This window comes from Macaca nemestrina, chromosome 15 (genome assembly GCF_043159975.1).
Source record: "Macaca nemestrina isolate mMacNem1 chromosome 15, mMacNem.hap1, whole genome shotgun sequence".
Lineage (NCBI taxonomy): Eukaryota > Metazoa > Chordata > Mammalia > Primates > Cercopithecidae > Macaca > Macaca nemestrina.
The window spans coordinates 44,477,260-44,501,942 of record NC_092139.1 but is presented as its reverse complement, the minus strand read 5'-3'; the positions used below and the strand labels follow the sequence as shown (position 1 = coordinate 44,501,942).

Sequence of the window (24,683 nt, the reverse complement as noted above, 5' to 3'; positions counted from 1 at the left end):
AAGGGAAAGTGGAAATTACCCAAGGAAAAATGCTAGTCTGAAACACCTAGACATGAACCCTCATCAAGGAAAGATGATATAAATAATCTAATCCACACTAATTCTTAAAATACAAATTGTTCTTCTCCATTTACTGAAAAAGAGAAATTGGCACTTATAGCACTTAACATAAAAGAATTTCCTAATAGTAAGAGGATAGGTGGCTGGGTGAATGGCCAGATGAGTGGGTGAGTGAGTGGGTGGATAGATGAATGGATGGATGGATGGATGGATGGATGGATAGATGGACGGATGGATGGATGGACGGATGAATGAATAAATACCAGATTACTTAGGGAACTTGAATCTCTGCATGTCTTTTGTCCATTCCTCACATAGAATCAATCATTAATTCAATTCAACAACTTCAGGATTCCACTAAGGCATATGGAAAAACAAAATATCAGTTGGTTTTCCTTCTTAATTTATTTTCTTTATTAACAGAACAAAACCCAAAGCAAATCTTTAAAACTAAGATTTATTAAGGAAGAATGAATGTTATTCTCCAGTGCTTTCTCTACTGTGGTTTCGCCTTAATTGATCTTTCTCCCACTGGACCATAATCCAACTGGCATAAAGTGTTGCTGCGGATGGAGAGAGAAAGTAAAAAACTTTATTTAAACCACTGATTAATTTTATATTTCCTAGCTGGCCTGTGCCATGTGTCATGGAGGGCAATGGAAGGGGTGTGTGTGGTGGGGATGGAGGTGGGTGGATATTTTGTGTGCTGAATTTTAACAAGACCATTTTGGTTTCCCCATGAAAACTGAAACATGAGCCCAGTTCACTGACATATAGTCTCCACTGGAAACCCAGAGCCCAACACAGAATCATTGCTCCAGCTTCTTCAAATTCGAGCCATTATCATATTTGTTAATCTCCCTTGCAGCTGTGTTGGAAACTCCTCGGACTAAAAGTAAATCAGCTCAGGTGGAGTTCTATTATAACCAGAACTCTCCCTGATGCTTCCATTTGCAACCCAAACTCTATAGTCATCCTTCCAGAGTTTGCTCTGCCTCAGAGCAGACCATAGTAATGAATGGTAAGAAATAGAAGAGGTGAACTTGGCCAAGAAAACCATATTTCATTGCTCCAGATGACTTGTCCTTCATTAGAGGGTCTGAAGCACATACTCTAACTTCCACCCTAAAGATGTGGACATATTAAGACCAGGATTCTTTACTAAAAACACTTGCAACTTCTCCCTTAGGACATTTTTTCTGGAACAAAAGTGTTAGGAAGTTAATGCCCTCAAAAGCAGCCCCCACCCAATGAGTGATGGCAATTGGTGGATAAATACCCCAACTTCCTCACCTCCCAGATGAGTTCACTCTGAGGCACATTTTATACACTGATTGCTAGAGTTCACCACTGGGATTTTGCTCCATTTGTCCACATTGATATCTGAATAGCACTTCCCTGACTGCCTTCCTTTACCTCCCTGTCTCACTTTCCTGCCCCTCTGCTAAAGTTTCCTAGAATGATCTCCCTAGCAAACTACTTGCTCTGGACTCTTTCCATCTGTGTCTGCTTCTGGGGAAAACTCAACTAAGACAGGCTCTGTAACCCAGTACAGGGCTCTGAATACAGATTACTCTTTTTAAATTACAATACTCAAATAGTCCACACAGAAAAATTGGGTGTGGGTTTGTAATGGAGTTGAGAAGTGAATGCATGATATGAGGGCAGATAACTCGTCTGCCCCTTCTGACCCTGTTCTCTCCCATTTTATTGCTCACTCATCACTTGCCCAAAGCCTCCAATCCAATCAGGCTGCTCTGTTTTTGAAGTCTCAGACACGTATATGTATTCTCACCTCCGTGCTTTTGTGCATGCCGTTCTCCACATCTGAAAGCCCTGCTACTCCTCTTCAACCTGTCCAGATAGTACCAATCCTTGAAGATCTGTCTCAAGCTTTGCCTCCTCCAAGATGTCCCTTGTGTCATCACTAAGAGAATCACAGCATAGGTAGCCTGTTATTCACAACTCACCACTTAATCATAGGCTTTTGTATAGCTTCTAACTACTGCATATGTGATTGTTCTTGTCTCCCTAATTAAAATGGACTTTCCTTGGGAATAATGATGACATTTTGTACCTCTCTACTCCTCTCAGGGCCTAAAATAGTCTGATAAGCACAATTACTTGTCAATGTATGATTTATGCTTTTAAGTAATAAAACAACATGTATGTGTATGCCCAATAGTAATGAATCATTTTTAATGATCTTCAGAAAGGCCTCTTTCCTCTTATGCAAACTGCCTGGCAGACAGTTATCAGAGCATCCTTCTTGGTGATCCTTTCCAGAAGTTCACAAAAGACAACAGGCCACAGCAACACCTCGGTTTATACACACAACTTCCCTGCACTGCTTTAAAGGCATAATAAAAGATAATGCTTCTCGCTCATAAATAAAAAGTGCTTAAATGTAATTTTGACAAAATGTGTCCCAGGGGTGATTGAAGTCTTTTCCTCTCTGTTGTGATTGTAACTGTTATAAATAGACAACCATAAAAGATTCAAAAGGGGAAACCTTTTAAAGGCTTACTCCAGGGCTTGATACCCTCCCCACTTTATTTTTCTTAGCCCTAATGCTGAAGGAAAACAAACACTTATCAACGTAGTAATGGTGTTTATTTCCCATCTGCCTTGGAAGGGTGGCAATGTGCCAAGCCCTAAGACCGTTCACCACAGCGCCAAGTGAGCTGAAGGCAGCCCCTCCATTCACTGTACCCACGGCTTCCACTTTGGGGGCCATGGAAAGGTTCAGGATCTTGAATTTATTTTTCCCACCTGTTTCACACTCTGTACCTTTGCCACACCTAAGCCGATTTTCCCAGGCCTGGTGTAGATCAAATCACTTCCATTCTGCTTACAAAGTCACAGCCACCTTCATGCCCCTCTAGAAACAGCCCCATTGAAGTCAGTCGAGGAAACTCGGAAAGGCTCTTTGTTCTTGCTTTGCCTAGAGTCTGATTCCCAACTGCTCATGCCAGAGCTGCCCTAGCAGGGAACAGGAAAGCTGTCAGCCATGAGATGGAGTCACACCCACCTCCTCACCTGTACCACACCATCTCCCCCATGCTGCACCAGCAATGCCTTGGGAGCTGTGAAGAGCACCACTAGTGTTCCACTGCAAAGCTTTTCATCTTCCGGCAAGTCATCCCTCACCAAAGCAAAGTTCAATCGTCCTATTCAGGTGGGAGGTCCCTGAAAGATCCCAAGAGAAGAAGTGAGCATTTCCTGCTGTTTTTCTGTCTCTTTTCCAAGCAGCAAAGCATACAGAGGAAGTAGCTCGACTTTCTCCTCTCCTTTCTCCTAGTCTTAGCATTTTTGGCACTGACATGGGAGCCTACGCCCAAAGCAATCATGTCTACAGCAAGATTATACTTCTGTAGTGATATAATTCTTAATGGCACCTCAGTGTATCAGCTGTTCCAGTGCGTCTTATAATCCACTGCATCTGAAACCTCCCAAGTTCTTGACAATGGTCTTCCTCATGATGACTCTAAAAGACAAGCAGTAATTAGGTAACAGAATCTAATATCCTTTTAGACAAAGTTCAACTCATTTGTAAGGGGCTTTCAGTGATTGGGCTGAACATGCAGCCCATCTCTGTTTTTGCTAAAAATCCTCTCAACACACGAGAGTCATAAAAGGATATGGCTGAGAAAGTTTTAGTTGCAATCGTTCATTTCATTTGTTTAGAGCTGCTTTTTTTTTTTTTTCCAAATCCATTATTTTAGTTGATTTTCAGATGAACAGGCAAGATGACTTAGCAGTTAGGAATGCTGGTTCCAGATGCCCGAGCTTGAATCCTGGCTCAAAGCCTTACTGGCTTTATGACATTGATCAAGTCACCTACCTCCCACTCCATGTCTCTACTTTCTTATCTATAAAATGTGAATAGCTACATAGAGTTGAATTTTTTAAAGCACATATGTATGTATACATTATATATATATAAAGAGAGAGAGAGAACACATACATTTGGAACTATGCCTGGAACACAGCAAGTGCTAAATAATTATTCTAGTTAAGAGCCAAGAAAATAAAAGGTTAGCAGATTCCATGCCTGGCCTAAGCAATTCCTTCAGTGAGGAGGTCAGATATTGCCTTAGCTTGGGCTGCCTCAAAAGCAGACTCTGAGAGCAGCATTTGGGTACAAGTAACTTATATGGGAGCTGAAACTCCAGTAGAGGTAGGGAAGGAAAGGAGGCAATTAAGCTGTGTTTATGAGCAGTTTACTTCTGCAGGAAACTGGGCACAATCTTACCTGGCACCCCTTGAAGTGACTGTGCAGAACATACCACGTACCACAGAACTTTCCCTATGAGGCTGAAGGGAGCTGGGGAATGTATCACCAACTCTATCCCCCATTGTTGAGAGGTATCTCTGGGACTGGAACTTTGCTACAGTGTCTTCCAGACTGCTCCATGCATAGGTGAAGCATCCTCAGGGTATCATATGCATTCAGGCTTAAGGACGCAGAAAGCCATCAGCACATACTTGGTCTATCTGCAAGTGACTTCCTGGTATGGCCAAAGGAATACAAGCAGGACAATGACAGCAGTGAATACAGGAGTGCAATGCAAGTCTTAAAGTTCCTTGACCATCTTGTGCATTCAGACAGAACCAAAGCCAAAGGAACCCACCCAGGGAGGACCTATCCTAAATTAATTTCTGGAAAAGGATACTGTACCATCTTTCCTGGTAACTCATTCCAAGCTTATCAGACTTTATGACATCTCTATATACCTCAAAATCCCTTGAGATCTTTTCTTCTACATTAATTTCCAACAGAGAGAAAGAGTAAATCTGACAATATATTTTCATTCATAAAATAAAAAGTTTAAAAAAGGACATGACATGGCTTTAGACCCTGCTAGGTATACAGAAAAGAATGTTCTCTGAGCTTAAATGTTAAACTCTAAAAATGTAAAAACCTATTTGAAAATGCCTACCTTCAAATATGTTGACCCCTCTGTACAGGAGTCACTCTAGACATATGCTTCCAGAGTTGTAGTTTTGGAAAAACTAAAGTTTGCACAACTATCTTCAAATTGACAAGTTTACACTTCAAAAACAGAATGCGCACCTGAGCCCTTGAAGGCAAAAACCAAACAAAAGTCCTTAACTTTTATTAAATACCTTCTCTCTGCTCTTTCCCATTCCTCCAGAGACAGCTTTCATTTTACCTTATCATCTTTCTATCCAAAGGCAAAAAAAAATTCCAAAATCAATTCATAAAGGCAAGAACTTGTATCCACCATCCATTTCTAAATAAAGAAGGAAGGAATACCAAAGCAAAACAACCACACCTATTATAACTGCTTTCTTTGACTTCTAGCCAAATCTTCTTAATATGGACAAGATACAGTAAGTGACAAGGAGATCGTAGAGTCTGGCTTTTATTTAGAATGTTGGTTAAGCCCATTTGCAAGTAAGCATCTTTACATCTTTTCATGTGGAGGGCTTATTTTCTCTATATTTGGGCAGAGCCCACTGAAGTAACCAAAAACCACTACCTCTGATGAGGAGCTGTAATGTAGAACAGAGAAAGTCTTAGTTGAGGTAACTGAGGCCAGAGATCCACAATGAAACTGTACTGTATTATTTCATTTTTCAAACTTACAGATTCTACTACACCCCTTTCTTTGGGTATGATTTATGTTCAGTTGATTTTGTTACAGGTCTGGAATGTTTACACAAAGGCTTAATAGACATTTACTTTGGAAGTTACATTGTGAGATAGAATCAAGGAATTGGCCCATTGCCGGAGTCAGAATGAGAGGCCACCTGGAAGTTAATGATCACTTTGCAAAGACCAGAGGCCTGTAACAGAAGGTTCTAGAAAAGTAGAGACTTCATGTAATAACACATTATGCTCACACATCCATCTTCAGAATGACTGAAGAGAAACTCATGTTTCATAGAGACATCCACCGATAGAGACATCCAGGACACAATTATTCAATACCTTCATACTTTAATGTCATATTTTGTGCTCTAATTTATAGTTTATATATGCTTTTATATAACATTTAAAATAATGCTATCCAAAATGATTCCTGTTACCCCATTTATCAGATAATCTGCTTTACATGTTTCATTCATGCTGAATTTACCCTTGAGGCAAATATAAAAGAATTACAACTTTCACTTTACAGATGAGGAAACTGAGACTTAGAAAGGATCAGCAACCTACTTGCTCAAGATTACATCATGCATAAGTGGCAAAAACCACAGTCCCTTCAGTAATTTCGCCACTATTCTACAGTTGTTTTGTTTAAGCTATTCGCTTTTTCTATGATTCAACGGAACCCACAAATACTTATCAAGAAGCATTAACATCACTGGGCTGAGCATAGTGGAGGATAAAAATAAATGTAATCTCCTTCAGATTATAACCTAATTTGAGAGAAAGGCCTATTTCTTGAAGTGGCTTGTTTTTATATTCAGAGATTTCTTTCTAAGAAATTATCTGTAACACACAGGGCATTGACAACTAAACAAGTCAATATATGTTACATCCTTCCATATGGCATAGTATGAAAAAGAACACTTTAAACAAAGTGCTCAAAGGAATTCTTTTTTTAATTTTAGTTTTTTCTTTAAGTTCTGTTGCAGGATGTGCAGGTTTGTTATATGGGTAAACATGTGCCATGGTGGTTTGTTGCACTTATCAACCCATCACTTAGGTATTAAGCCCAGCATGCACTCGCTGTTTTTCCTAATGCTCTCCCTCCCCCACCCCACCTCTCAACAGGCCCCAGTGTATGTTGTTCCCCTCCCTGTGTCCATGTGTTCTCATTGTTCAGCTCCCACTTATAAGTGAGAACATGCAGTGTTTGATTTTCTGTTCCTGCGTTAGTTTACTGAGACTAATGACTTCCAAATCCATCCATGTCCCTGCAAAGGACATGATCTTGTTTCAAAGGAATCCTTCATAATAAAATGATATTTGACAGACATCTGAAGAAGGTAAAAGAGCAGGCTATGCACATATCTGGAGAAACACCAGTTCAGAAAGAGCAAACAGAAAGAACAAATTTCCCGAGGTAGAAATATGTTTGACTTCTTCGCAAACAGCAAGGAGACCAATTTGGCTACAGCAAGACTAGGAAGAGATGGCATAGAGGAGAGATGAAGGAGGCCTGGTCATGTTGGACCTTATGTGCCATAGGAAGGGATTTGACTTTGACTCTAAGTAAGATGAGATGCCCTTGGAGGATTCTGAGTAGATAAGTGACATGGTCTGGCTTTTGTTTTAAAAGGAATCATTCTGGCTTCTTTGTGAAAGAGTATAGAGGGACAAAGGCTGAAACAGAAATACCAGGCTTGAGAGATGGCGATGGACATGGTGAGACATGGTTGGATTCAAGATGCATTTTGAAGATAGTTTCCATGGGATTTTGTGGTGAATGGAATGTTAGGTGGGAGAGACAGAGAGGAGTCAATGATTGCTCCAGGTTTTTTCAGCTTGAGCACCTAGAAGGATGGAGTTGCCACAACTGAGATGGACAAGACAAGGGGTGGAACATATTATAAAGTTTTAATCAGAAGGTCACTTTCTGTCTCATGAAGTTTGAGATACCCATTACACGCCTAAGTAGGGGTATTGAAAAGACATTTAAATGTATAAATATGGAGTTTAAATGAGAGATCTGAGATGGAGATATAAATTTAGGCAATATAAGATATTTAAAGCCATGAGACTGAATGAGATCATCCAAAACATGAGTGAGAGTGAAGAGGGTCAAGATCTGAACTGAGGGTGGGACAGCTCAACTTTTAAAGGTTGAGGAGGTCAGGAGAAACCAACAGAGAACAACAAGAAAGGAAAGTCAGTGAAATAGGAAGAGAGTAAAGAGAAAAAAGAGGATATGTCCACAATAAAAGATTTATGTAAGAAAGCTCACAGTGGCTTAATTCATAATACCCCCAGGATGAGAGCAACACAAATATCCATCAGCAGGAAAATAAATAAACAAGTCATGGGATACAAGTCATACAAGGGAATAATACTCAGCAATGCAAAACAATAAACAAATTGCTACCCACAACAACACGGATGACTCTCCAGACATAATAAACAAGATACAAAAGAGAACTCACTCTATGATTCCATTGATGTGAAGTTCAAAGAAAGGCAAAACTACTCCATAGGAATAGAGGTGAGAACAGTGGTTTCCTCTGTAGTGGGAGGGGTAGGTATTGACTAGAACTGGTATTCTAGTGAACTTTCTAGAGGAATAGAAATGTTCAATATCTTGATCCAGGTGGTGGTTGGACAGGTAGATCATACACAGAAATGCATCAAGTCATAGCCTCAAAATGTATGCATTTTGCTGTAGCTAAATTATCCCTCAATAATAAACACAAGGGAGGAAAGAAGGAGGGCATGAAAATGGTGTCCTATGCTATAGAATAGCATAAGACTCCTTGTCCCCCAGCCCCCAACAGGCCCAGTGTGATTGTTCCCCTCCCTGTGCCCATATGTTCTCATTGCTCAACTTCCACTTATGAGTGGGAATATGCAGTGTTTGGTTTTCTGTTCCTGTGTTAGTTTGCTGAGAATGATGGTTTCCAGTTTCATCCATGTCCCTGCAAAGGACATGAACTCATTCTTTTTTATGGCTGCATAGTATTCCATGGCATATATATACCACATTTTCTTTATCCAGTCTATCATTGATGAGCATTTGGGTTGGTTCCAAGTTTTTGCTATTGTCAATAGTGCTGCAATAAACATATATGCGCATGTGTCTTTATAGTAGAATGATTTATAATCCTTTGGGTATATACCCAGTAATGGGAATGCTAGGTCAAATGGTATTTCTAGTTCTGGATCCTTGAGGAATCGCCACACTGTCTTCCACAATGGTTGAACTAATTTACACTCCCACCAACAGTGTAAAAGCATCCCTTTGGGAGGCTGAGGCAGGCAGATCATGAGGTCAGGAGTCCAAGACCAGCCTGGCCAATATGGTGACATGCCATCTCTACTAAAAATACAAAAATTAGCCGGGTGTGGTGGCGCACCTGTAGTCCCAGCTATTCGGGAGGCTTAGGCAGAAGAATCGCTTGAATCCGGGAGGTGGAGGTTGCAGTGAGCCGAGATTTGTGCCACTGCACTCCAGTCTGGTGACAGAGCAAGATTCTGTCTTTTGGGGGGGGGGAAAAAAAGACGTCCTTATTTTTCCACAAAATACTGACAGGTTGATGGGTGCAGCAAACCACCATGGCACATGTATACCTACATAACAAACCTGCACATCCTGCACATGTATCCCAGAACTTAAAGTATAATAAAAATAAATAAATAAAAATAAAATATATATTCTACAGTAAAAAAAAAAAAAAATAGCACAAGAATAGTGTAAATTGTCTTTGCCCATGAAGAGCTTACTTATCAGACTGAAAATTGGAAATGCATAGATTTCCTCTTCGGAACAAGAGGACTAAATTATTATCTTTTTACACTCTTTCTACAGAACATCCTCTTGCTCTTCCCCTTAACTATGACCATTTCAACCAATTGTCTCAGCAACCACAGCCCCAGGTCTGCTCTGCTAGGCCACTGGCCCCCAAGTACCTTAGAGGATATAGGAGATAATGTTAAACATGTTGTCTTGGTAACCAATGCTTTTGCCTGGTGGCCCTGGCTCCGTCCTCCTCTATGCCCTGCCCTCAAACTTTCCACTGCACTCCAAGGTTGATGACCTGACCCTTCCAGCCCCTCTCTGCTATGCCCTCCAGTGATTGTGCTGTGCCCCCCGCCAAACAAATTCTCCTCCCTCTCGTACACTTCCACCCTACTTCTTATTCTGAACTTGCACAGTTGTTTCCACCTCATGTTTAGCAGGTCTCAAGGGTTCTAATTCATGGTCTTGCTTAAATCTTAAATCCCTGCCACCTCACTGTCACTTGGATGAGGCACCCTGATAGGTTTCCCAGGACAACTACAAAAACTCCTTCATGGATGGAGAATTCTTCCCCAACTCCAAGACCTTTTAAGTTAGTTGGGATTTATCAGGTTGTTAATCACTTAAGTCAAAACTTTATAGTCAGGGTTTAGGATACCCTCCATCAGAAAGCAGAGAACGGAGAGGGGTTTCCACTGAAAACAGGATCACAAATTGGACACATATTTGCTCCTAGTTGGAACATTGCGCCCAGTGGCAAAGTGAGCTCTTTTCTCCCGGTAAGATGTCCCTCACTTGAACAAACTGTTTTGGCTGATAGATTTTTATTTTCAAAGAACCAAGAAGATTAGGCCGGGTGCAGGCCTGTAATCCCAGCACTCTGGGAGGCCAAGAAGATTAGGCTGGACTCACACCTGTAATCCCAGCACGTTGGGAGGCCAAGGTAGGTAGATCACCTGAGGTTGGGAGTTTGAGACCAGCCTGGCCAATATGGTGAGAACCCATCTACTAAAAATACAAAAATTAGCTGGATGTGGTGGCAAGCACCTGTAGTCCCAGCTACTTGGGACGATGAGGCAGAAGAATTGCTTCAACCCAGGAGGCAAGCTGAGATCACGCCACTGCACTCCAGCCTGGGCTACAGAGCGAGATTGTGTCCAAAAACAAACAAACAAAACAAGGAGCCAAGAAGATTATACTTCAGAGGCAGTTCTGAAAGCAGTCACTTCTAGGCAAGAATTAAAAATGCTTCAGAAGCTGACATGTGATCCCTTCCTGGAACGGGGCTCCCAGGTTGACCCCTGCCCAAGCTCTATCCGCCATATCACCCCACTCCCAACTCCCTGCCCAGGGTCCCAGGGCAGTCACAGGGCAACAGATCACAACAGTGTTATGTTGGGCTGACTCAGCTTTTCCACAAGGGAAGTTACAGAAGAACCTGGCTCAGGACTTAGACCAAGTAGTGAAAGAGAAGGAATGACGAAAGCTGGTGAGGCTTCTGCAACTTGGGTTACTGCCCTTGGATTGCTTCCAGGACTGACTTTGTGGGTACGAGACTCAAACTGCCACACAGAGCCCCATGCTCAAAGGGGTCTCATGCTTGGTTTAATGCTCTGCTGTCACTGTCTTGAAATTGTAATAATTTTTTAACAAAGGCCCACATTTTTATCTTGCACTGGGTCCTGCAAATAAATTATGTAGCTGATACTAATTGTTTCAACTCAGTTTTCGGCAAACTAAACATCACTGGTTATTTTTATATACTCTACTTTGAGCCTTATCTTCAGTAGATTGAAGTTGATAAACTGAGAGTGATAGACCCACATTCAAACATCTATGGAAACCACTGTTTTCAATGTGTAATTGGAAGAAGATAGGTCAGTTGGATTTCTAGACTGGGACAGTCTTCCCCAAAACTGGAGAAATAAGGAAATATCTACAAGTTGAAGGTCAAGATGATGAGTAAGAATGTATTGAAAAGTAAGACTTCAAATAAAATTTTCATCCCTGTCTTGAAGATGACATTAAACATAAACTTACTGCTATGAAAATATCAATCAGTCATAATGCCAAATAGTTGAAAAACACACATAACTTAAAAAATCCCCAATCCATCATTTATCAGAGGTAAGTTCTGGTAACACAGCCAGGTTGGGTCACAAACCAAATAATGGCAGTGGCACAATGAAATAAAAAGAGAAATCTGGGTAATCCATTGAATAATAATTGCTTCTCTCAACTCCTCCAAATAACTAAGGTATGTGTTTCCAGAGAGATCTATCTTATCCCTGAGTAATACTCAAATTTTCTGTGTTCTCAGAACTCTAAACTCTCTCCCCCTCAGTAAAGTCTTCTCTGGCTATTTAAAAGCAATTCAGTGTTTTATCTTTCAACTATCTCCTCTTTTCAATAAATCTCTGTGCATTGAAAGGCTCTTCTGGCCTTGTCAGCATCAGAGTCAAAGGGGGCTGGGGCAGAGTAAACACACAAGGTGGACCTTGGTAGCCAGGCTCCGCACCTGGCTGTAACCCTTTCTTTTTATCATCCACAGTATACTTACTCCTTGTCTTGGAATTCACCACAGCAGCCAGCCTTCTCCTCCAGCTCTGTTTCCTCCCCTGCCTCCTCACTCTCAAAGATGACCTCTCCACCTACTTCCTTGGGAAAATTGAGAACATCTGATGAGAACTCCCACAAGTTTCCTCCCAAACTCCTTAAGTTTTCTTTGGACCATCACCCAAACTTTCTTCCTTCCCGCCCATCTTGGAAGAAACATTCCCTGACACATGGGCAGGTTAACCCCTTCACCTGCCTCCTACCATGCAAGGGCTTCCCTTTGATGATAAGGGTCTCTGTTTTCTCCTTCCACTGGCTACTTGTCCAGTTCCTCAACACAGGCTCAAATCTTCTCATTCAAAAACAAACACACAAACACCAATGACATCCCCTCCTCAGTCACTCTTCACTCTCCTGCCTTCCTTTTTCTACCAGTCCATAGTGTCCACTTCCCTTTCTCTCTCTATGCCTTCAGTAAAACAAAATACTGTCTCATCCAGCACTAAATTTAGAAGGCATCAAATAAATGTGAGACCCATTTCTCGATAGCCTTGAAATACAGTTTGAAACCAAGTAGTGTGATGCCTCCAGTTTTTTTCTTTTTCCTCAAGATTGCCTCGGCTGTTTGGGGTTTTGTGTGGTCCCATATGAATTTTAGGATTTTTTTCCAGTTCTGTGAAAAATGACATCAGGTTTTGATAGGGATTGCATTGAAATCTGTAGATCACTTTAGGTAGTATGGACATTTTAACAATATCAATTCTTCCAATCCGTGGACACGGAATATGTTTCTACTTATTTGTGTCTTCTTCAATTTCTTTCATCAGTGTTTTATACTTTTTAGTGTAGAAATCTAAATCACATTGACCAGTGAAACAGAATAGAAAGCCCAGAAATGAACCTCCACTTTTATAGTCAATTGATTTTCAACAAAGATGCCAAAAACACACGATAGGAAAAGGACAACCTCTTCACTAAAGAATGCTGGAAAAACTAGATATCCACATGCAGAAGAATGAAATTGAACTCTTATATTATACCATACACAAAAATCAGCCCAAAATGAAATAGTCTTTTCTAGGGTTAGCCAAATCAAAGGCCTGGGTTTGACACCCATCCTATTTGTAATCCCAGAAGCATTCTTGCTTCTCACGATGAGATCTCTCTTCCTGGTTTCTGTGATGTTGGTTTCCCTCCAACTTTTCCCACTTGCTCATATAAAGTGTCTTTTTCCTATTCTTGTCCATCACTTAATGGAAGTTATTTCCAAAAATACCTCTCTTGGCTTGTTCTCTTGGCTCAGTATAGTGAGCAGAGAACATCTTTATTCCATGAAGGTTCTCATTGGCTCCCATCCTCACTGCATGATTCCCAAAGGTATATTCTTACTTCTGACCTCACTACCAAATCACAGACCACATCTCCAACACTTACTAAACACCCTCAGTCACCTGCCTTACCTCCCTCTAAGTGTGGCCTACCGGTTCCTTAACCTCTAGTTAACTAAAGCAGAATGAATGTGACAGAGGGATCCATCTTGGACAACTTTCAGGGAGTTTCTTATATAATTCTTGCTGTGGAAAGGCACTAGTGTCAGACTGAGGCTCATCAGGCTTGCAGGTAGAAACAACAGGTGATTTTACCTGGCTGGAGAAACAGTGTGAGACAAGGAACAAAGCCAGATTCTGATCCAAAGCAGCCAAGCTGCACTTCTGTGCTCAGCACTGTATGTTTACCTCTTGATCTTCTTAAAAATTACACTGTTCAAGACATTGATAACAGATAGAGACATCGCCCAAAATTAAACCAGCATTGCTTTCACACCTAGAGATAGAAAATTAACTACTTACTTTGCCTGCAAGTCAAGGCACAATGGCGTTGCATTAAGCAGGAAGTGATGGGACGTCTGACTTGGGCACAGTGGATCAAGAAAAGCTGTGACCTCTTTTCCACTTATTGTTCACACTGTAAATGCTTTACTTCCATCAATTAAAAGGCCTATGTGGGTTCTGTCGCTCCAATTATCCATGGTTCCGTTAAGCATCTCTCTCTGATTGAGACGCGTTTCTTAGTGGGAGTGCCTGCATCTGCTTTCCTAATCATGGCATTCCCAAATCCCAAGGAGCTCTGTGAATGATGCTCTCTTGGAAGACACTGGTGCTAACATTTCCCTCCCTGAGTTAGGAAAGTTAAGAAGAGTTAATAAATTTTGGCTGTGCTCATGTCCCACCCTCCCACTAACAACAACAACAAAAAAGTCCTTATTTTGAACAAAGGAGAATGAAGAAAAGCTCCCTTCCTCCACCCACAGCCTGGGCTCCCCATCCAGGGCCTCCTGCTAATTTCAGACCTCACCCTGAAATCAGGGAGGCCTGTGCCCTTGGGACACTTACCACCCCTCTCGGCATGACCTGCAGCATTCACAGCTTCCGAGTATCCTAATCTATTCCATATTCTGGGAGATTCTCAGAAGGGGAGGGTAACCATTCTCCCACAGTCACTCCACACTTGCTTTCCCACTCACATCCGCTTGGGATTGAGAGCAGTAGGGTAACAGTTCTGCCTTCCCTGGTGCTACGTGACTCCTTGGCTTTTGCTTAATCAAGGCCATTACTGTGGAAGTAAGCCGTGCACAAGGGGGCCTGCCCAAAATAAAGCAGGGAGCTATGGCATTGCCTTCTCCCAGCTTAAATGGAGTATCTAATTGAAACCACACCACCAATGTTAAAGAAATGTAAGGAGCAAAAAGGAGCAAATACACAAAAGTATAAAAAATTATAGGGCAAGCTGAGTGGGGAGGAAGACAATAGAATGATGCCCATTACTTTCCCTTAACTGCCATTTTGTATCACGTTAATTGAGAACTGTATCAGTTTTCACGTTCATCCACCAATGACAAAGTTGGAATTAAGAGTACCCAACCCATGTGAAAAACTTCCAGGGCTTAAGATCAAGTAAGTAGTGACACACTTGTAATCCTGGCACTTTGGGGTGCTGAGGCAGAAGAAGTTCTTGAGCCCAGGAGTTTGAGGTCAGCCTGGGCAACATAGGGAGATCCCAACTCTACAAAAGATTTGTTGTAAGTTCTTACTAGGAAAAAAAAAGGTGAAGTAAGTACTGCTCCCACCAAACCTAGCCATTTGCCTGACTTTTAAACCTAGACTCCTTAACTCTGTCATATCCAGTTTATCAGGAAGCCTTGGCTCTACCTCCAGAATACCTCCCACATTCTGCTCCTAGCTCACCTCCTTTGCCACTACCTTTTTGATTCAAGATGCTATCATTTCTTGCCTGGAATGTTACAGCTGATGGCCAACTGGGCTCTCTGCCTCACCTTACCCCCATCCCACTCTCCATACTGCAGCTGGTGAGAGTATTTTCACACCCAAATTACCTTCCAAAGATTTCCCACTGTCTTTGAGTGGAATCCAAGCTTTTTACACAGCCCACGTAATTTTCCTTAAGCTGTCTCCTTCTCTCATCTTTACCGCGATTCCCTAATACTCTCTCCCTCACTTACTGTGCTTTACTTTGCTTTAGCCACGCTGTTCCCCTTGCTGTCCTTCTATTGCACCAAGCTCTTTCCCTTTGTCCCAGATGGGGTTTTCCAGTGCAGAGCCTGTGATGGGGATTCTTGTGTATGCAGGAGGACTCTCAGGACAAACCTACAAAATAGTCTGGGAGACAGAACAGAGAAAGGAAAGACACCAATCAAAGATACAGTCTCTGCCAGAGACCAGATTCAGCCTGATGATCCCATGGCCGTGCTTAAGGCAACAGACTGGCATCTTGTTCCACTCAGCCATTGGCTGTGATCCACCCCTGAGAGGGGACATCATCTCAGGCACTCTCTTGCAGCAAAGCGCAATTGCAGTTGTAAGCAGATAGCAGCCAACACTCAGGGAAGCCAGGGGATGGGTACCTTGGCCCTTGGGATGTAGGCAAGGCATTAACAATTCTACTAGATCTACCTTAAGAACTTGTTTTAGCTATTCCTTCTGCCTAAAACATGCTCCTTCTAGATCTGCATGTGTCTAGCTCCTCATTATCATTTTCATCTTGATTTAAATGTCTTTTCTGAGTGGCCATGCTTGACCATCTAGCTAAAGTAGCTACTCTGACACACTGCCCTTCCAGTTAGTCAATATTATTATCTGATAATATCCTTTTTCACTGTCTGAAATCATATTTTTTTTATTTAACGTTCACTTGCATGTTTATCGGTTGTCTCTCCTACTACAATGTAAAGTCCACGAGACCAAGACTTCAATCTTATTTGCCAATTTAGTGGTAAAGTCAAAATATTCTGAAGTGAGACTTCCAAGTTCAATTTCTGACTTCACTATTTAATAGCTATATAAGCTTGAGCAATTATAAGTCGTTGTGTTGCTGACTCCCATCCTTCAGATTAATTGGGTCATTTGGAGGATTAAATGAGTTCATGCAAGAAAAGTGCTTGGAATACTGTCTGATACATGTGAATTATTCAGTAAATGCTAGCCCATGAGATGTGCCTGGTATATAAGTGAATGAATGAATGGATGGGTAGATGAATGAATGAATGAATGAATGAATGAATGAATGAATGACTCCCTTGGCAACTCAAGTTGCCACTCTGCTCCACCTGTATGGTGTATAGCAAAGGCCACTGGCATTTCTTTGACTTTTACCCTTTAAGGCTACAAATGTTCTTACTCTCTTTCTCAGCCATCAGTAGACGTCTAAAGTACTCAAATTAATTTTTTTCTCAATTATGCTTGGAACCACCCAATACTCCCTTCTCAATCATACTCATTGCAAGTCTTTAGACTTGAAGGCTTAATTTCCTGGGCAGCAGCATGCTAAATTCTGGAGGCAAGACTCTAGTCCCACAGTCACAAGCACTCACTGTTCCACCAACAGCTCTTTCCCGTTGCTTTGCTCAGGCCACCCTTGCCATGTAATCCAAAAAGCTGGCTGCATCAAGAGGAAAGGAAGCTTTCAGTAAGCTTCAGCCACCAAATGAACTGTGGTTTTGTCTGTGGCCTGCATGAAATGGATAAAGGTGCAATTAGTTCAACTCTCCTCTGCAAGGCAGAGTTTATGGGAAGTAAGCAGGGGCAGTCATTAAGCAAATATAAACTAACCGCGTTCTGTTGAGCAGGCACTGTGGGGAACGTGAACCGTATCATAGAAGGAGATGAAGAATAAAAGACACAGTTCAGAAAGCAGTTGCCCTGAGAGGGGATAATTTTATTGACCTAAATTTTTCTTAAGGAGGCTTTTGTATTTTTTTGGGTGAAAAGGTCGGATAAGACATTTAGGATTAATGGAAAGGCACCAAGAACAAGGCTACCCTTCCATTATGGGAAGACCAGGCAATATATTCGTCACTGAAGGGGGAGAAAAAGAGCAATGCAAACAGAAGTAGAAGAGGGAGGTTAGAAGGCAGAGGGAAGATAGAGGTGTCTTGAAGAGCTGTCGTTGTGTTGCTTACTCCCATTCTCTATAAGGTGGCTAAATTCAACAATGCCTGGAGTGAGGGGAGGTTTCATAGAAAGCAGTGAAGTGTATGGGTTTCCAGACCAGCAGACTTTAAATGATCCAGAGACCACACGTACCCTGTAGGCCAGAGGAGATGTGGAGGTAAAGGAGCCTCGGGCAAGCTTAGCCTTTGTGGAGGCCATGAGATGGGATTTGCCCCAAATTAACCCAGATCTCCAACGGATCAAGAGGGTTCAGCAAACACCCAAGCAGTATCTAGATACTCTCACACTCAGGGAGATGTTAAAGGGCAGACATCCACATCCCAATGTCCATCCCAGTGTCCATCCCTGTGGCCCCATTTTCAAACCGGGTCTAGAATCTTCATCATCAATCATATACCCAAATCTAAGCTAATGATCAATTTTAAGCAGTGGCTGAAGGCTCAGAAATAACATGTAGAAGGGCAGGCCCATGGAGATCATCCAGCATTTCTTCTTCTGCATAATCTTCCAGGGTGATTTCATTCACTCTCTTGGTATCAGATCTTGTCTGTAGTCTGGAGAATCTTTAGCCCAGATCCCCTCTTAAGAGCTATTGTGTGTAGCAGCCACTAGCCACATGCGGCTATTGAGCACTAGAAATGCAGCTAGCATGACTTAGCAACTGCATTTTTAAAATTGTGCTTCATTTTCATTTATTTTGATTTTAAAAAAATTATACTCAATTTAGTTATTGGAACACCTTTAATAATGTTTGGAACAATTTAGGTATGTAAATCTACTTTTAAAAAGTTTTTCGTTTTGAGTTTTGTGGGTATGCAGTAGGTATATAAATGTATGGGGTACATGAGATGTTTTGATAAGGCATGCAATGTGAAATAATCACATCATGTAAAATGGGGTATCTATTCCTTCAAGCATTTATCCTTTGTGTTACAAACAATCCAAATCTACTTTTACAACTATCCATTTTTCGTGTGAATGAAAACTTAACATCCAAATTGAGACGCTCTGTAAATGTAAAATATAAAGTTGATTTAGATGATTTAGTATCAAAATGTCAAGTTTTCATTAATAATTTTATATTGATTAAATGCCGAGATGATAATATTTTGGATATATTGGGTTAAATTAAAATAGTGTTAACATTAGTTTCACCTGTTTCTTTTTATTTGTCTCAGTGTGGCTACTAGAACACTTAGAACTCCATACATGGCTCATGTCATATTCCACTGGACAGCACTGCTCCGGAACCATATGGCCACATCCACCCTTAGGTTGTTCACAGGTACCTCAGACTAACATGTGCAAAATTATCACATGCAAAATTACATTATCTGTTGTCTCCCATCTCACCCCCAACCTCTTCCTCCTCTAGAATTCCTTAAATGCCTTCATTCATCAGATTACATTGGAAAATAATCTGAGAGTTATTCTTGATGCTTCAAAGTCAGTACCACCTTCAGTAGCATGTAGCTTATGCACTCCATAAGGGCAAGGGCAGTATCTGCCTAGCTTATGATTCCATCTGTCTACACTTCGCCAAATACAGCATGTAGTAAGACCTCAATAAAGACTTTCTAAACAAATGAATGAGCAAACAAGTGAAGCGGTGACTCACCTCTGGCATGGCTGAGACGACAAAGCATGTATAGCACAGTTAAGCAGAAAAGAGACATTTCAGTGTGTTCCCTAGAACAGCTGACCTTGAGGAAGAAAGTCAAAGTCCCACCTACAAAGCCACGGAGCAGTGACATGAAAACTGAGGCTCCAGAAGCACTTCTATACAGGGGGGTCTGGAGATAACCAAAGCAGTCAGGGCCTTTCCTATGAATTAAGGAGATTTGGGGGGTTTTTAGCTTCCTGGAACCACACCCTACTCAGCTTTGCAACGTGGCCTCTTTGCTGTAAAAGCTGGAAGAGGAATTACAGAGACAACAAATCTAGGTCAGCAAGAACCATGGACAGACTAAGCAGGGAGTGGACAGCCTCCCTGAGTGCCAATTAAACCAGAGCAATGACCAGTTAACAAGTACAACTGAAGAATAGGCTGAAAAAAGTCAGGCTCATTCCAGAAAGTCTGGCGGCCTAAACACCATCCCAGAACAATAATAGCAGTGGGAATAGCCATTGACATCAATTTATGCAGCACATACTATGTACCAGGAGCTACTTTAAATATTCCTTTCTTCTCACACTCTCTCTCTGTATGTATACATGTATATGATGTGTGCGTGTGTGTGTGTGTGTGTGTACGCGCACACACACTAGCTTCAGTCTTCACAGCAACCCTATAAAGTAGTAATCATTATCATTTCCATTTCACAGATGACGTAAATGAGACATGGCTCTGGGATTCAAACCCAGGCCATCAGTTACAAAGTCTTCATTTTTAACTATCATGCCATTCTATAAATCATAGATCAGTGAAAGGAGGCATCGAATCCTAATTTCTGGAACACCAGGTAAGATTATGATCCATCTGCTCAGTGTTCTGATGACTATCTAAGAAGCATTATTTAGGACTAAGTGAAGAAATAGGCATTATTCTCTTCTCTGACACTAGCCACATTCATTCACTTCTGCATTAAACGTGTATATTTTTTAAGCTCTCTCTTACCCGTGTTTCTATTTATCCTAGTCTCTTCTTGAGACAAGGACTTCTCTTCTACTCTTTGCTACTACCGCAAGATTGGAAGATCTTAAGGAAAATTGGTATATTTGGAAGGCAGAGATTCTGAATTAATGGAGAGTTAGATTGGCTCTTCTATTTCTGCCTCCTTGTGCCTTAAACTGAGGAATGGATCCAGCTAAGCACAACTTGGTAAAAGAGTATGGAACAGGGTCCTCAAGCAACGAAGGTGGGGTGCAAGAGGAGAATGGGGACATGGGGAGCTAACATTGTGTGATGATATTTGCAGTGGTTTTAGACAAACTAAACAAACACCAACAAAAGAGGAAACGATAAAACTTCTGGCAATGTCACTACCCTGACATTAACATTTTTGGAAAGAGAGACATAGAAGGGAATGATACAGAAGAGAATGAAAGACTTACTCTGTTTTGCTTATTACATAAACACAAGAATAAGGGTGGGAGATTGTTTAAGGAAGGAAGATACAAATCAAAAAGGGGGAAATTTTTCTAGCCATAAAAACTTGTCAAAATTGAATCATCTCTCTTGTATGGTTTTGAACTCCAGTTTAGGGAACAGACCTCAGCCAAAGATTATTGACCACTGGAATTTGAGTTTGAAATTGATGACCATTTAATCCCAACTCTAAGATTTTATGCCCTGAATATTACCAATATATTTTCTATTAAGATATAATTTATACCCATGAAAGTTACCATTTTAAAGTGTACAATTCAATATTTATAGTATTTATTTGTAGAGTCATACAGCCATCACCATTTTCCAATCCCAGGATATTTTTATCAATCCAAAAAGAAGCTTTATATATTAACAGTCACTCCTAATTCCTCCTCCCTCAATCCCTGGCAACCATTAATCTACTCCTTGTCTCTATGGATTTGCCTATTCTAGAGATTTAAGCCACATAATGTGTGGTCTTTTGTGTCTGGCTTCTTTCATGTAGCATAAGACTTTCAGGATTCATTCATGTTGTAACATGAATCAGTATTTCATTTATTTTTATGGCTGAATAATTTTCTATCATATGGATATACCAAATTTGGTATATCCATTCATTTGGTAGTGGATATTTGGGTTGTTTCATTTTTTTAGCTATTATGAATAATCCCACTATAAACATTTATGTACAAGTTTTTGTGTGAACGTGTGTTTTCCTTTCTCTCTGGCATACACCTGGGAGTGGACTTGCTGACTCACACGGTAACTCAATTTTTTAACTTTCTGAGGAGCTGCCAGACTGTTTTCCAAAGCAGCTGTACCATTTTGCATTCCCACCAGCAACGCATGAGGGTTTTTACTTCTCCATATCTTAGCTAACAGTTAGTATTTTCTGTCTGTTTTATTATAGGCATCCTAATAGATGTGAAGTGGTATTTCCATGTGGTTTTGATTTGCATTTTCCTAATGACTAATGATGTTGAGCATCTTTCCATATACTTATGGACCATTTGTATGCCTTCTTTGGAGAAACGTCTATTTAGATTTTTGTCCATTTTTAATTGGGTTGTCCTTTTATTATTGAGTTTTAACAGTCCTTTATATATTCTGGATGATCAATATACCTGACTTTCACTATAAGTGAAGAAATTTGAAACCTGGGTAAATTATCTTTCCAGGAGAAAAAAAATAGGAAACTTGAAATTATTTAAGAGTACCTAATATGAATAACCAAAGAAGAGATTATGAACACTTATAAAGAGCTATTTCCCTATTCTCCCTAAGCCCCTCTCATCCTACCCTACCTAAAATTCCAAAAAGCACCAAAGTCAATTGGTTTCAAGGGTGAATTTTTCAAACCTTCAAGGAAGAGATTTTTCCTTTGTTATATAACATGTTCCGGAGTCTAAAGAAAGGATACTTCTTAATTTTTTATGAAGACAACATAAAACTGCACCAAAACCTGAGAAAAAATAGCCGAAGAAATAAATTATAGAACATTCTTACTTATATATGTTAACATGAAAAGCTCATAAATTAAATATTAATAAATGCAATTTATCAGTACAGTAAATGAATACTACATAGGAATAACCTTTGGAAATCATAAGATGATTTAATAATGAGGATTCAATATAATTAACAATGCATGTGAATAAAAAACTCAATATTCAGAAAAGACATTGAATAGAAACATTTATTACCAGTTCAAAAACACTCCTTAGGACCTGTACATTGAACAACAGTTCAGTACCATCTCACACCTTATATAGAATAACATTAAAACATCTGAAACTATTTTTAAAAACAGCAAGAACATATGGAAACAGAACTTTCATAAACTCCTGGTGGGAGTTTAAAATGGTCAAATCACTTTGAATAAATACTTGGTAGCATCTAGAAACACTGATAACCTACATTCTATATGGCCAAGGGATTCTACTCCAGTGTGTATGTCCTAGAGAAATTCTTGTACAGTTTATAAACAGACATATACTACAATTTCCATAGAGAAACTCTTTAAAAATAGAAAAAAATAAAATATATTAATAGGAGAATGAATAAACATTTGTATTTTCATTTCATACAACTGTTAAAATTATGTAGCTCTCTCTATTCAGTCATGTAATTAGAACTCCACACAAAATGTTGAGTGAAAAAAAAGCCAAAAAGCACATTTCAGACAGCACACACCTTAAACATTGTTGTTGCTGTTGCTGTTGCTGTTGCTGTTGAGGCAGAGTCTCACTTTGTTTCACAGGCTGGAGAACAGTGGCACAATCTCGGCTCACTGCAAACTCCGCCTCCCAGGTTCAAGCGATTCTCTTACCTTAGCTTCCCAAATAGCTGGGACCATAGGCCTGTGCCACCATGCCCAGCTAATTTTTTTTATATTTTAGTAGAGACAGAGTTTCTACATGTTGGCCAGACTGGTCTTGAACTCCTGACCTCAGGTGAACCGCCCGCCTTGGCCTCCCAAAGTCCTGGGATTACAAGCATGAGCCACTGTACCCAACCTTAACACTTATGTCTATTTTCAAAACACAAAAACAAATATTATATATTATTCATCAACACATACATATGTATGTAAATACATTTAAATGGAGTGAAAAAGATACACATTCCATTCACATTTACCTCTGGGTTTGTAGCAAGAACAATACTGCCAGTGGAGGACTTTATCATTCGCCGTAATCCTTTGCTTCTTTTATTTAAATTGGGGTAAAGCAAAATCTTATCAATCCTCAATTCTGATTGGTGAGTGTATGAACATGCATCATTATTAATTATACTTTTGAGATTTTTCAGATTTCTGAGAACAAAAAAAATCTTTTAGTAAAAACAGACACCAAGTTCCTTAATACGATAAAAATATATATTTCCAAACAAAAATTAGTTCCATTCTTACTGGCAAAACACTAGAAGCATCACATCAAAATAATTTTAAACAATAAGGATCCACACTATTAATTTATATGACCCTAAAGGGCTCTAGCTATTTAATTAATTGATCAGAATTTTAAGATGTATATGTATCTTTAAGTATATGTCTATAGGATTGTGTATTTGTGTGTGAGTATGTATATGTTCATGGAGTATGTGCATGTGCATATATAAGAATTTGTATATTTATGTATATGTATATGAATGCATATGTATGTGTGTGAAGTGGGTATATGTGTATGAGAGTATGTATACGAGTGTGTCTGTGAGTACAAATACCCACTAACAGACATACTCACATATATACTCTCATACACATATACCCCCTCACCTATATACACATTCATATACATATACATAGCCACAGGTATATGCTTTTACATACATAGGTATATGTATGTAAGAGTATCTGTGAGTGGGTATATATGTATGTATGTAGGAAGATGTGTATGTGTATATGTATATGTGGGTATGTACACATGTGCCTACATGTGTGTACATGTGTGCATATATGCCTAGGTATGCATATGTATGCATGTGCATGTGTACATGTATGTATGTATATGCATGTATATATGCATGCAAACACATCAAATAGGAAGAAATACATATCAAGTGTTCCACATGTGTTTGTTCTGTATTTTTGGGTAGAGTTTATGCTCATTAAAATCTGAACCTGTGACTTGTGTTTCTTTTAGAATTTGGAAGTAAGTTCTCAATAATTCTTGTAGAATTAAATTTGGCACCAGTACCCCACAATTTCTACAGACCAGCAAAAATTCACAGACCAAATTTCAGGACTGTTTTTAGCTCAGTACAAGATAGTTGATGGTGAGAATTTTAAAATAAAAATGAAACCCTAGAGATAAGTTTCTTTTAAAATTTTTACAGATACAAACATAGTTATACCCTTTTCTGGAATTCATAGCAAGCATCAGGAACTAAGAGATTATAATTACCTCTAAATATTTGACAATTTCTCAAAAATTGCTAAAGTACGTTAAGGAAAGATAGAGAAGATACAACGCTGTAGATGACCTGCTTTGTTAACCAGAAGGACAGAAGAGAACCCACCAGGTGGACTTTGCTTCCACTTCCGGCCAGTGGGTAACTCACTCATTTGGAGAAGGTGGCATCAAGAAGCCAGCAAAGGTG

At 40.1% G+C, this 24,683-nt stretch overlaps 2 long non-coding RNA genes across 2 annotated transcripts; both read right to left on the bottom strand.

Moving 5' to 3' along the window:
• Nucleotides 1-314: 314 nt before the first annotated feature.
• On the bottom strand, nucleotides 315-12,930 carry LOC105481516 (uncharacterized). The gene is made up of 6 exons (XR_011614348.1): nucleotides 12,028-12,930; nucleotides 4,316-4,571; nucleotides 3,459-3,547; nucleotides 3,092-3,249; nucleotides 1,856-1,987; nucleotides 315-623 (listed from the first exon to the last, which is right to left on the bottom strand). It is a non-coding gene; the product is annotated as an uncharacterized lncRNA (long non-coding RNA).
• Nucleotides 12,931-13,049: 119 nt separating this feature from the next.
• Nucleotides 13,050-23,732, bottom strand: LOC139358832 (uncharacterized). The gene is made up of 3 exons (XR_011614347.1): nucleotides 23,223-23,732; nucleotides 16,912-17,048; nucleotides 13,050-15,700 (listed from the first exon to the last, which is right to left on the bottom strand). It is a non-coding gene; the product is annotated as an uncharacterized lncRNA (long non-coding RNA).
• Between the last annotated feature and the right edge of the window lie 951 nt (nucleotides 23,733-24,683).